This window comes from Ambystoma mexicanum, chromosome 2p (genome assembly GCF_040938575.1).
Source record: "Ambystoma mexicanum isolate Mex_15411 chromosome 2p, UKY_AmexF1_1, whole genome shotgun sequence".
Lineage (NCBI taxonomy): Eukaryota > Metazoa > Chordata > Amphibia > Caudata > Ambystomatidae > Ambystoma > Ambystoma mexicanum.
This window is the reverse complement of record NC_090923.1, coordinates 19,284,836-19,297,934: the sequence shown is the minus strand read 5'-3', so window position 1 is coordinate 19,297,934 and position 13,099 is coordinate 19,284,836. Positions and strand designations below refer to the sequence as shown.

The 13,099-nt window shown below is 56.1% G+C and overlaps 6 non-coding genes across 6 annotated transcripts; all 6 read right to left on the bottom strand.

Annotated features, from left to right (window-relative positions):
• Positions 1 to 2,005: 2,005 nt before the first annotated feature.
• LOC138568496 (U6 spliceosomal RNA) lies at positions 2,006 to 2,112 on the bottom strand. Its single transcript, XR_011302832.1, has one exon. It is a non-coding gene; the product is annotated as a U6 spliceosomal RNA (small nuclear RNA).
• A 2,050-nt stretch (positions 2,113 to 4,162) lies between these two features.
• On the bottom strand, positions 4,163 to 4,269 carry LOC138568495 (U6 spliceosomal RNA). Its single transcript, XR_011302831.1, has one exon. It is a non-coding gene; the product is annotated as a U6 spliceosomal RNA (small nuclear RNA).
• Positions 4,270 to 6,338: 2,069 nt separating this feature from the next.
• Positions 6,339 to 6,445, bottom strand: LOC138568494 (U6 spliceosomal RNA). Its single transcript, XR_011302829.1, has one exon. It is a non-coding gene; the product is annotated as a U6 spliceosomal RNA (small nuclear RNA).
• A 2,068-nt stretch (positions 6,446 to 8,513) lies between these two features.
• On the bottom strand, positions 8,514 to 8,620 carry LOC138568493 (U6 spliceosomal RNA). Its single transcript, XR_011302828.1, has one exon. It is a non-coding gene; the product is annotated as a U6 spliceosomal RNA (small nuclear RNA).
• Positions 8,621 to 10,691: 2,071 nt separating this feature from the next.
• LOC138568491 (U6 spliceosomal RNA) lies at positions 10,692 to 10,798 on the bottom strand. The gene has a single exon (XR_011302827.1). It is a non-coding gene; the product is annotated as a U6 spliceosomal RNA (small nuclear RNA).
• A 2,067-nt stretch (positions 10,799 to 12,865) lies between these two features.
• LOC138568489 (U6 spliceosomal RNA) lies at positions 12,866 to 12,972 on the bottom strand. Its single transcript, XR_011302826.1, has one exon. It is a non-coding gene; the product is annotated as a U6 spliceosomal RNA (small nuclear RNA).
• Positions 12,973 to 13,099: the final 127 nt, after the last annotated feature.

Sequence of the window (13,099 nt, the reverse complement as noted above, 5' to 3'; positions counted from 1 at the left end):
GGTGGCATACAATGGGCATTTCTTGAGACAGAAAGCGCTTGCTTTTGGGGGAATGATATGAAACGGAGCCAGAGAGCAATGGTCCGCGCTTATTCACTGCTGCGCTGGTCCGAGAGGTGAGTTTTTGTTATTTTTGGAATGCTTGCCGGAGCAATGTAGTTGCAAAGGCTCATGGTGCAGTCTGTATGCAAAGTGATTGATCCCAGCACAATGCCTGGGTGCATTACAGTAGTCCCACAAGCCAGAGGAAACACAGAGGGCCTGCCTGTCAGGGGGCTTTGTTTGGGGGCCCATGGGCTGTTCCAAGAGAAGGCAAGAGGAGGCAGCTGGCCGGCATGTCAGTCCCCCCCCCCGCCCCCAGGGGGCGCAGGATGGCCCCCTGCTTGCATTCAGAGGCTGACTTAAAATGTTCCTTTGGCGGGGCTGGCTTCAGTGCCCTTGGCTTTTAAGTCACCGTGGGTCTGGTTCCCTTTGGCAGGTCCAGGTTCTCCCTTACAACAGCTATGGGCCGGGGGTTAGCTGCATTATCAACAGCGTCAGGGTGTGATGCGCGTGGGCTAGAAAATCAGGTCCAGCAGGGCTTGCAGGCGCACCTACCTCAGAAAGGCCCCTGGAAGGCCTGCGCGGAGGAGGATGAGGTGGGACACAAGAGGGCCAGTATGAGGCGTCTGACTACGTACGGATCAGAAGATTGTAGGGTCGACTCCTATCTGGCTCGGGTTCATTCCTTGCTTTTTGGGTCCTGCTGTTACATTTAAATCCCTAAGAGCATCTGTGCCTGCAAAGGTGCTTTAATTTTATGGGCGGGCCGTCGGTATAAGAAAGAAAGACTGGCCAAAGTCCATCCTAATACATCAGCAGCAGGGGCCCATCCCGAAAATCCCAACCAGCAGCAAATGCTTTCTGTGTCTGCGCTGTAAAGGGTGGGGGTTGGCTTGTGAACCAGTTGGGAAAATGCCACGTGTCTGTAGCACAGACCCCACCTGCTAAGAAAAGGTTGCTTCTCTCCCCTGATCCGGAACAGCAAAGGCATTCTGAGGTACACTGAAAGCCAAGGGAGAGATGGTGGCCAAGGCCTTGAGGTGCACGTCCCCTGCGCTGCCTGCTGCGCCGGTGGCCTGCCTGCCGCCCTTCACGCCCCTGATCGGCCAGAGACCTCTCTGGCCAGTTCTGCGGGCGGGCTTTTTCTCGACCTCAGACACTCAGGGAGACATCATCAGAAGGAGCACCGGAGGAGGGCTTGGCCCTTGCTGTGTGGCCTAGCCCAGCCTGGCCCTTCTCCAACCATCGGGGGCAGCAGCCAGCAGTCAGTGGGCCTGCAGAAATGGGCTCCCAGCAGGCTCTGGCTGACTGATGATTTGAATATGCACCGCCCTCCCTCCCTCCCTCCCTCCCTCTCTCTCTCTCTCTCTCTCTCTCTCTCTCTCTCTCTCTCCCCCTCTCTCTCTACTAACCCTGTTTACTCCACAGTAGCACCAGCACTGAGCTGGAAGCAGGAAGCAGAAACTGCTGCAACCCTGGGAAGGTGTGTCTGGGGCGCTTGGGGGCCTGTCAGCATCAGCAGCAGCAGAGACCAGGCCCTGATAGAGACACGCTGGGGCACGGGGGGGGGGGTGCTGCAGGATTTCAGTTACCCGTGCAGGCTGCCTGGGCCAGAGAGAACCTCTAGCTTGCAGCCCCCCAAGGAAGGATCCGGGCACCGGAAGGAAACACTGGCTGCTGACTCAGGCCCTGAGCCCCTTTGCACTTTGGCCCGTGAAGCAGATAGGCTGACAGTGATATGCGCTGTTGGCAAATAGCACCTAGGAGAGCTTAGAACTGCCCTGGCATGTAGCAATCATCACCCACTGGGCATAAGCTTGGAGCACTCGCAGCGCTATCTCCAAATAAAACGCACTCTGACGAGCTCCACGCCGAAAAGCACACCTGCCCTAATGGACAGAGGGCCTGTTTATCCCGTCAATAAATGTTGCAGCTAAAGAACATGTCTGTCCTGCTATGTGTCCAAAATATGGAACGCTTCACGAATTTGCGTGTCATCCTTGCGCAGGGGCCATGCTAATCTTCTCTGTATCGTTCCAATTTTAGTATATGTGCTGCCGAAGCGAGCACAGACTGAAGGTTGACCCAGCCCATACATAAACCCCCCCAGATCTATGATCTCTGGACATAGGGTGGCATACAATGGGCATTTCTTGAGACAGAAAGCGCTTGCTTTTGGGGGAATGATATGAAACGGAGGCAGAGAGCAATGGTCCGCGCTTATTCACTGCTGCGCTGGTCCGAGAGGTGAGTTTTTGTTATTTTTGGAATGCTTGCCGGAGCAATGTAGTTGCAAAGGCTCATGGTGCAGTCTGTATGCAAAGTGATTGATCCCAGCACAATGCCTGGGTGCATTACAGTAGTCCCACAAGCCAGAGGAAACACAGAGGGCCTGCCTGTCAGGGGGCTTTGTTTGGGGGCCCATGGGCTGTTCCAAGAGAAGGCAAGAGGAGGCAGCTGGCCGGCATGTCAGTCCCCCCCCCCGCCCCCAGGGGGCGCAGGATGGCCCCCTGCTTGCATTCAGAGGCTGACTTAAAATGTTCCTTTGGCGGGGCTGGCTTCAGTGCCCTTGGCTTTTAAGTCACCGTGGGTCTGGTTCCCTTTGGCAGGTCCAGGTTCTCCCTTACAACAGCTATGGGCCGGGGGTTAGCTGCATTATCAACAGCGTCAGGGTGTGATGCGCGTGGGCTAGAAAATCAGGTCCAGCAGGGCTTGCAGGCGCACCTACCTCAGAAAGGCCCCTGGAAGGCCTGCGCGGAGGAGGATGAGGTGGGACACAAGAGGGCCAGTATGAGGCGTCTGACTACGTACGGATCAGAAGATTGTAGGGTCGACTCCTATCTGGCTCGGGTTCATTCCTTGCTTTTTGGGTCCTGCTGTTACATTTAAATCCCTAAGAGCATCTGTGCCTGCAAAGGTGCTTTAATTTTATGGGCGGGCCGTCGGTATAAGAAAGAAAGACTGGCCAAAGTCCATCCTAATACATCAGCAGCAGGGGCCCATCCCGAAAATCCCAACCAGCAGCAAATGCTTTCTGTGTCTGCGCTGTAAAGGGTGGGGGTTGGCTTGTGAACCAGTTGGGAAAATGCCACGTGTCTGTAGCACAGACCCCACCTGCTAAGAAAAGGTTGCTTCTCTCCCCTGATCCGGAACAGCAAAGGCATTCTGAGGTACACTGAAAGCCAAGGGAGAGATGGTGGCCAAGGCCTTGAGGTGCACGTCCCCTGCGCTGCCTGCTGCGCCGGTGGCCTGCCTGCCGCCCTTCACGCCCAGAGACCTCTCTGGCCAGTTCTGCGGGCGGGCTTTTTCTCGACCTCAGACACTCAGGGAGACATCATCAGAAGGAGCACCGGAGGAGGGCTTGGCCCTTGCTGTGTGGCCTAGCCCAGCCTGGCCCTTCTCCAACCATCGGGGGCAGCAGCCAGCAGTCAGTGGGCCTGCAGAAATGGGCTCCCAGCAGGCTCTGGCTGACTGATGATTTGAATATGCACCGCCCTCCCTCCCTCCCTCCCTCCCTCTCTCTCTCTCTCTCTCTCTCTCTCTCTCCCCCTCTCTCTCTACTAACCCTGTTTACTCCACAGTAGCACCAGCACTGAGCTGGAAGCAGGAAGCAGAAACTGCTGCAACCCTGGGAAGGTGTGTCTGGGGCGCTTGGGGGCCTGTCAGCATCAGCAGCAGCAGAGACCAGGCCCTGATAGAGACACGCTGGGGCACGGGGGGGGGGGGGGGTGCTGCAGGATTTCAGTTACCCGTGCAGGCTGCCTGGGCCAGAGAGAACCTCTAGCTTGCAGCCCCCCAAGGAAGGATCCGGGCACCGGAAGGAAACACTGGCTGCTGACTCAGGCCCTGAGCCCCTTTGCACTTTGGCCCGTGAAGCAGATAGGCTGACAGTGATATGCGCTGTTGGCAAATAGCACCTAGGAGAGCTTAGAACTGCCCTGGCATGTAGCAATCATCACCCACTGGGCATAAGCTTGGAGCACTCGCAGCGCTATCTCCAAATAAAACGCACTCTGACGAGCTCCACGCCGAAAAGCACACCTGCCCTAATGGACAGAGGGCCTGTTTATCCCGTCAATAAATGTTGCAGCTAAAGAACATGTCTGTCCTGCTATGTGTCCAAAATATGGAACGCTTCACGAATTTGCGTGTCATCCTTGCGCAGGGGCCATGCTAATCTTCTCTGTATCGTTCCAATTTTAGTATATGTGCTGCCGAAGCGAGCACAGACTGAAGGTTGACCCAGCCCATACATAAACCCCCCCAGATCTATGATCTCTGGACATAGGGTGGCATACAATGGGCATTTCTTGAGACAGAAAGCGCTTGCTTTTGGGGGAATGATATGAAACGGAGCCAGAGAGCAATGGTCCGCGCTTATTCACTGCTGCGCTGGTCCGAGAGGTGAGTTTTTGTTATTTTTGGAATGCTTGCCGGAGCAATGTAGTTGCAAAGGCTCATGGTGCAGTCTGTATGCAAAGTGATTGATCCCAGCACAATGCCTGGGTGCATTACAGTAGTCCCACAAGCCAGAGGAAACACAGAGGGCCTGCCTGTCAGGGGGCTTTGTTTGGGGGCCCATGGGCTGTTCCAAGAGAAGGCAAGAGGAGGCAGCTGGCCGGCATGTCAGTCCCCCCCCCCGCCCCCAGGGGGCGCAGGATGGCCCCCTGCTTGCATTCAGAGGCTGACTTAAAATGTTCCTTTGGCGGGGCTGGCTTCAGTGCCCTTGGCTTTTAAGTCACCGTGGGTCTGGTTCCCTTTGGCAGGTCCAGGTTCTCCCTTACAACAGCTATGGGCCGGGGGTTAGCTGCATTATCAACAGCGTCAGGGTGTGATGCGCGTGGGCTAGAAAATCAGGTCCAGCAGGGCTTGCAGGCGCACCTACCTCAGAAAGGCCCCTGGAAGGCCTGCGCGGAGGAGGATGAGGTGGGACACAAGAGGGCCAGTATGAGGCGTCTGACTACGTACGGATCAGAAGATTGTAGGGTCGACTCCTATCTGGCTCGGGTTCATTCCTTGCTTTTTGGGTCCTGCTGTTACATTTAAATCCCTAAGAGCATCTGTGCCTGCAAAGGTGCTTTAATTTTATGGGCGGGCCGTCGGTATAAGAAAGAAAGACTGGCCAAAGTCCATCCTAATACATCAGCAGCAGGGGCCCATCCCGAAAATCCCAACCAGCAGCAAATGCTTTCTGTGTCTGCGCTGTAAAGGGTGGGGGTTGGCTTGTGAACCAGTTGGGAAAATGCCACGTGTCTGTAGCACAGACCCCACCTGCTAAGAAAAGGTTGCTTCTCTCCCCTGATCCGGAACAGCAAAGGCATTCTGAGGTACACTGAAAGCCAAGGGAGAGATGGTGGCCAAGGCCTTGAGGTGCACGTCCCCTGCGCTGCCTGCTGCGCCGGTGGCCTGCCTGCCGCCCTTCACGCCCCTGATCGGCCACGATCGGCCAGAGACCTCTCTGGCCAGTTCTGCGGGCGGGCTTTTTCTCGACCTCAGACACTCAGGGAGACATCATCAGAAGGAGCACCGGAGGAGGGCTTGGCCCTTGCTGTGTGGCCTAGCCCAGCCTGGCCCTTCTCCAACCATCGGGGGCAGCAGCCAGCAGTCAGTGGGCCTGCAGAAATGGGCTCCCAGCAGGCTCTGGCTGACTGATGATTTGAATATGCACCGCCCGCCCTCCCTCCCTCCCTCTCTCTCTCTCTCTCTCTCTCTCTCTCTCTCCCCCTCTCTCTCTACTAACCCTGTTTACTCCACAGTAGCACCAGCACTGAGCTGGAAGCAGGAAGCAGAAACTGCTGCAACCCTGGGAAGGTGTGTCTGGGGCGCTTGGGGGCCTGTCAGCATCAGCAGCAGCAGAGACCAGGCCCTGATAGAGACACGCTGGGGCACGGGGTGGGGGGGGGGGTGCTGCAGGATTTCAGTTACCCGTGCAGGCTGCCTGGGCCAGAGAGAACCTCTAGCTTGCAGCCCCCCAAGGAAGGATCCGGGCACCGGAAGGAAACACTGGCTGCTGACTCAGGCCCTGAGCCCCTTTGCACTTTGGCCCGTGAAGCAGATAGGCTGACAGTGATATGCGCTGTTGGCAAATAGCACCTAGGAGAGCTTAGAACTGCCCTGGCATGTAGCAATCATCACCCACTGGGCATAAGCTTGGAGCACTCGCAGCGCTATCTCCAAATAAAACGCACTCTGACGAGCTCCACGCCGAAAAGCACACCTGCCCTAATGGACAGAGGGCCTGTTTATCCCGTCAATAAATGTTGCAGCTAAAGAACATGTCTGTCCTGCTATGTGTCCAAAATATGGAACGCTTCACGAATTTGCGTGTCATCCTTGCGCAGGGGCCATGCTAATCTTCTCTGTATCGTTCCAATTTTAGTATATGTGCTGCCGAAGCGAGCACAGACTGAAGGTTGACCCAGCCCATACATAAACCCCCCCAGATCTATGATCTCTGGACATAGGGTGGCATACAATGGGCATTTCTTGAGACAGAAAGCGCTTGCTTTTGGGGGAATGATATGAAACGGAGCCAGAGAGCAATGGTCCGCGCTTATTCACTGCTGCGCTGGTCCGAGAGGTGAGTTTTTGTTATTTTTGGAATGCTTGCCGGAGCAATGTAGTTGCAAAGGCTCATGGTGCAGTCTGTATGCAAAGTGATTGATCCCAGCACAATGCCTGGGTGCATTACAGTAGTCCCACAAGCCAGAGGAAACACAGAGGGCCTGCCTGTCAGGGGGCTTTGTTTGGGGGCCCATGGGCTGTTCCAAGAGAAGGCAAGAGGAGGCAGCTGGCCGGCATGTCAGTCCCCCCCCCCGCCCCCAGGGGGCGCAGGATGGCCCCCTGCTTGCATTCAGAGGCTGACTTAAAATGTTCCTTTGGCGGGGCTGGCTTCAGTGCCCTTGGCTTTTAAGTCACCGTGGGTCTGGTTCCCTTTGGCAGGTCCAGGTTCTCCCTTACAACAGCTATGGGCCGGGGGTTAGCTGCATTATCAACAGCGTCAGGGTGTGATGCGCGTGGGCTAGAAAATCAGGTCCAGCAGGGCTTGCAGGCGCACCTACCTCAGAAAGGCCCCTGGAAGGCCTGCGCGGAGGAGGATGAGGTGGGACACAAGAGGGCCAGTATGAGGCGTCTGACTACGTACGGATCAGAAGATTGTAGGGTCGACTCCTATCTGGCTCGGGTTCATTCCTTGCTTTTTGGGTCCTGCTGTTACATTTAAATCCCTAAGAGCATCTGTGCCTGCAAAGGTGCTTTAATTTTATGGGCGGGCCGTCGGTATAAGAAAGAAAGACTGGCCAAAGTCCATCCTAATACATCAGCAGCAGGGGCCCATCCCGAAAATCCCAACCAGCAGCAAATGCTTTCTGTGTCTGCGCTGTAAAGGGTGGGGGTTGGCTTGTGAACCAGTTGGGAAAATGCCACGTGTCTGTAGCACAGACCCCACCTGCTAAGAAAAGGTTGCTTCTCTCCCCTGATCCGGAACAGCAAAGGCATTCTGAGGTACACTGAAAGCCAAGGGAGAGATGGTGGCCAAGGCCTTGAGGTGCACGTCCCCTGCGCTGCCTGCTGCGCCGGTGGCCTGCCTGCCGCCCTTCACGCCCCTGATCGGCCAGAGACCTCTCTGGCCAGTTCTGCGGGCGGGCTTTTTCTCGACCTCAGACACTCAGGGAGACATCATCAGAAGGAGCACCGGAGGAGGGCTTGGCCCTTGCTGTGTGGCCTAGCCCAGCCTGGCCCTTCTCCAACCATCGGGGGCAGCAGCCAGCAGTCAGTGGGCCTGCAGAAATGGGCTCCCAGCAGGCTCTGGCTGACTGATGATTTGAATATGCACCGCCCTCCCTCCCTCCCTCCCTCCCTCTCTCTCTCTCTCTCTCTCTCTCTCTCTCTCTCTCTCTCTCCCCCTCTCTCTCTACTAACCCTGTTTACTCCACAGTAGCACCAGCACTGAGCTGGAAGCAGGAAGCAGAAACTGCTGCAACCCTGGGAAGGTGTGTCTGGGGCGCTTGGGGGCCTGTCAGCATCAGCAGCAGCAGAGACCAGGCCCTGATAGAGACACGCTGGGGCACGGGGGGGGGGGTGCTGCAGGATTTCAGTTACCCGTGCAGGCTGCCTGGGCCAGAGAGAACCTCTAGCTTGCAGCCCCCCAAGGAAGGATCCGGGCACCGGAAGGAAACACTGGCTGCTGACTCAGGCCCTGAGCCCCTTTGCACTTTGGCCCGTGAAGCAGATAGGCTGACAGTGATATGCGCTGTTGGCAAATAGCACCTAGGAGAGCTTAGAACTGCCCTGGCATGTAGCAATCATCACCCACTGGGCATAAGCTTGGAGCACTCGCAGCGCTATCTCCAAATAAAACGCACTCTGACGAGCTCCACGCCGAAAAGCACACCTGCCCTAATGGACAGAGGGCCTGTTTATCCCGTCAATAAATGTTGCAGCTAAAGAACATGTCTGTCCTGCTATGTGTCCAAAATATGGAACGCTTCACGAATTTGCGTGTCATCCTTGCGCAGGGGCCATGCTAATCTTCTCTGTATCGTTCCAATTTTAGTATATGTGCTGCCGAAGCGAGCACAGACTGAAGGTTGACCCAGCCCATACATAAACCCCCCCAGATCTATGATCTCTGGACATAGGGTGGCATACAATGGGCATTTCTTGAGACAGAAAGCGCTTGCTTTTGGGGGAATGATATGAAACGGAGGCAGAGAGCAATGGTCCGCGCTTATTCACTGCTGCGCTGGTCCGAGAGGTGAGTTTTTGTTATTTTTGGAATGCTTGCCGGAGCAATGTAGTTGCAAAGGCTCATGGTGCAGTCTGTATGCAAAGTGATTGATCCCAGCACAATGCCTGGGTGCATTACAGTAGTCCCACAAGCCAGAGGAAACACAGAGGGCCTGCCTGTCAGGGGGCTTTGTTTGGGGGCCCATGGGCTGTTCCAAGAGAAGGCAAGAGGAGGCAGCTGGCCGGCATGTCAGTCCCCCCCCCCGCCCCCAGGGGGCGCAGGATGGCCCCCTGCTTGCATTCAGAGGCTGACTTAAAATGTTCCTTTGGCGGGGCTGGCTTCAGTGCCCTTGGCTTTTAAGTCACCGTGGGTCTGGTTCCCTTTGGCAGGTCCAGGTTCTCCCTTACAACAGCTATGGGCCGGGGGTTAGCTGCATTATCAACAGCGTCAGGGTGTGATGCGCGTGGGCTAGAAAATCAGGTCCAGCAGGGCTTGCAGGCGCACCTACCTCAGAAAGGCCCCTGGAAGGCCTGCGCGGAGGAGGATGAGGTGGGACACAAGAGGGCCAGTATGAGGCGTCTGACTACGTACGGATCAGAAGATTGTAGGGTCGACTCCTATCTGGCTCGGGTTCATTCCTTGCTTTTTGGGTCCTGCTGTTACATTTAAATCCCTAAGAGCATCTGTGCCTGCAAAGGTGCTTTAATTTTATGGGCGGGCCGTCGGTATAAGAAAGAAAGACTGGCCAAAGTCCATCCTAATACATCAGCAGCAGGGGCCCATCCCGAAAATCCCAACCAGCAGCAAATGCTTTCTGTGTCTGCGCTGTAAAGGGTGGGGGTTGGCTTGTGAACCAGTTGGGAAAATGCCACGTGTCTGTAGCACAGACCCCACCTGCTAAGAAAAGGTTGCTTCTCTCCCCTGATCCGGAACAGCAAAGGCATTCTGAGGTACACTGAAAGCCAAGGGAGAGATGGTGGCCAAGGCCTTGAGGTGCACGTCCCCTGCGCTGCCTGCTGCGCCGGTGGCCTGCCTGCCGCCCTTCACGCCCCTGATCGGCCACGATCGGCCAGAGACCTCTCTGGCCAGTTCTGCGGGCGGGCTTTTTCTCGACCTCAGACACTCAGGGAGACATCATCAGAAGGAGCACCGGAGGAGGGCTTGGCCCTTGCTGTGTGGCCTAGCCCAGCCTGGCCCTTCTCCAACCATCGGGGGCAGCAGCCAGCAGTCAGTGGGCCTGCAGAAATGGGCTCCCAGCAGGCTCTGGCTGACTGATGATTTGAATATGCACCGCCCGCCCTCCCTCCCTCCCTCTCTCTCTCTCTCTCTCTCTCTCTCTCTCTCTCTCCCCCTCTCTCTCTACTAACCCTGTTTACTCCACAGTAGCACCAGCACTGAGCTGGAAGCAGGAAGCAGAAACTGCTGCAACCCTGGGAAGGTGTGTCTGGGGCGCTTGGGGGCCTGTCAGCATCAGCAGCAGCAGAGACCAGGCCCTGATAGAGACACGCTGGGGCACGGGGGGGGGGGGGGTGCTGCAGGATTTCAGTTACCCGTGCAGGCTGCCTGGGCCAGAGAGAACCTCTAGCTTGCAGCCCCCCAAGGAAGGATCCGGGCACCGGAAGGAAACACTGGCTGCTGACTCAGGCCCTGAGCCCCTTTGCACTTTGGCCCGTGAAGCAGATAGGCTGACAGTGATATGCGCTGTTGGCAAATAGCACCTAGGAGAGCTTAGAACTGCCCTGGCATGTAGCAATCATCACCCACTGGGCATAAGCTTGGAGCACTCGCAGCGCTATCTCCAAATAAAACGCACTCTGACGAGCTCCACGCCGAAAAGCACACCTGCCCTAATGGACAGAGGGCCTGTTTATCCCGTCAATAAATGTTGCAGCTAAAGAACATGTCTGTCCTGCTATGTGTCCAAAATATGGAACGCTTCACGAATTTGCGTGTCATCCTTGCGCAGGGGCCATGCTAATCTTCTCTGTATCGTTCCAATTTTAGTATATGTGCTGCCGAAGCGAGCACAGACTGAAGGTTGACCCAGCCCATACATAAACCCCCCCAGATCTATGATCTCTGGACATAGGGTGGCATACAATGGGCATTTCTTGAGACAGAAAGCGCTTGCTTTTGGGGGAATGATATGAAACGGAGCCAGAGAGCAATGGTCCGCGCTTATTCACTGCTGCGCTGGTCCGAGAGGTGAGTTTTTGTTATTTTTGGAATGCTTGCCGGAGCAATGTAGTTGCAAAGGCTCATGGTGCAGTCTGTATGCAAAGTGATTGATCCCAGCACAATGCCTGGGTGCATTACAGTAGTCCCACAAGCCAGAGGAAACACAGAGGGCCTGCCTGTCAGGGGGCTTTGTTTGGGGGCCCATGGGCTGTTCCAAGAGAAGGCAAGAGGAGGCAGCTGGCCGGCATGTCAGTCCCCCCCCCCGCCCCCAGGGGGCGCAGGATGGCCCCCTGCTTGCATTCAGAGGCTGACTTAAAATGTTCCTTTGGCGGGGCTGGCTTCAGTGCCCTTGGCTTTTAAGTCACCGTGGGTCTGGTTCCCTTTGGCAGGTCCAGGTTCTCCCTTACAACAGCTATGGGCCGGGGGTTAGCTGCATTATCAACAGCGTCAGGGTGTGATGCGCGTGGGCTAGAAAATCAGGTCCAGCAGGGCTTGCAGGCGCACCTACCTCAGAAAGGCCCCTGGAAGGCCTGCGCGGAGGAGGATGAGGTGGGACACAAGAGGGCCAGTATGAGGCGTCTGACTACGTACGGATCAGAAGATTGTAGGGTCGACTCCTATCTGGCTCGGGTTCATTCCTTGCTTTTTGGGTCCTGCTGTTACATTTAAATCCCTAAGAGCATCTGTGCCTGCAAAGGTGCTTTAATTTTATGGGCGGGCCGTCGGTATAAGAAAGAAAGACTGGCCAAAGTCCATCCTAATACATCAGCAGCAGGGGCCCATCCCGAAAATCCCAACCAGCAGCAAATGCTTTCTGTGTCTGCGCTGTAAAGGGTGGGGGTTGGCTTGTGAACCAGTTGGGAAAATGCCACGTGTCTGTAGCACAGACCCCACCTGCTAAGAAAAGGTTGCTTCTCTCCCCTGATCCGGAACAGCAAAGGCATTCTGAGGTACACTGAAAGCCAAGGGAGAGATGGTGGCCAAGGCCTTGAGGTGCACGTCCCCTGCGCTGCCTGCTGCGCCGGTGGCCTGCCTGCCGCCCTTCACGCCCCTGATCGGCCACGATCGGCCAGAGACCTCTCTGGCCAGTTCTGCGGGCGGGCTTTTTCTCGACCTCAGACACTCAGGGAGACATCATCAGAAGGAGCACCGGAGGAGGGCTTGGCCCTTGCTGTGTGGCCTAGCCCAGCCTGGCCCTTCTCCAACCATCGGGGGCAGCAGCCAGCAGTCAGTGGGCCTGCAGAAATGGGCTCCCAGCAGGCTCTGGCTGACTGATGATTTGAATATGCACCGCCCTCCCTCCCTCCCTCCCTCTCTCTCTCTCTCTCTCTCTCTCTCTCTCCCCCTCTCTCTCTACTAACCCTGTTTACTCCACAGTAGCACCAGCACTGAGCTGGAAGCAGGAAGCAGAAACTGCTGCAACCCTGGGAAGGTGTGTCTGGGGCGCTTGGGGGCCTGTCAGCATCAGCAGCAGCAGAGACCAGGCCCTGATAGAGACACGCTGGGGCACGGGGGGGGGGGGGGGGTGCTGCAGGATTTCAGTTACCCGTGCAGGCTGCCTGGGCCAGAGAGAACCTCTAGCTTGCAGCCCCCCAAGGAAGGATCCGGGCACCGGAAGGAAACACTGGCTGCTGACTCAGGCCCTGAGCCCCTTTGCACTTTGGCCCGTGAAGCAGATAGGCTGACAGTGATATGCGCTGTTGGCAAATAGCACCTAGGAGAGCTTAGAACTGCCCTGGCATGTAGCAATCATCACCCACTGGGCATAAGCTTGGAGCACTCGCAGCGCTATCTCCAAATAAAACGCACTCTGACGAGCTCCACGCCGAAAAGCACACCTGCCCTAATGGACAGAGGGCCTGTTTATCCCGTCAATAAATGTTGCAGCTAAAGAACATGTCTGTCCTGCTATGTGTCCAAAATATGGAACGCTTCACGAATTTGCGTGTCATCCTTGCGCAGGGGCCATGCTAATCTTCTCTGTATCGTTCCAATTTTAGTATATGTGCTGCCGAAGCGAGCACAGACTGAAGGTTGACCCAGCCCATACATAAACCCCCCCAGATCTATGATCTCTGGACATAGGGTGGCATACAATGGGCATTTCTTGAGACAGAAAGCGCTTGCTTTTGGGGGAATGATATGAAACGG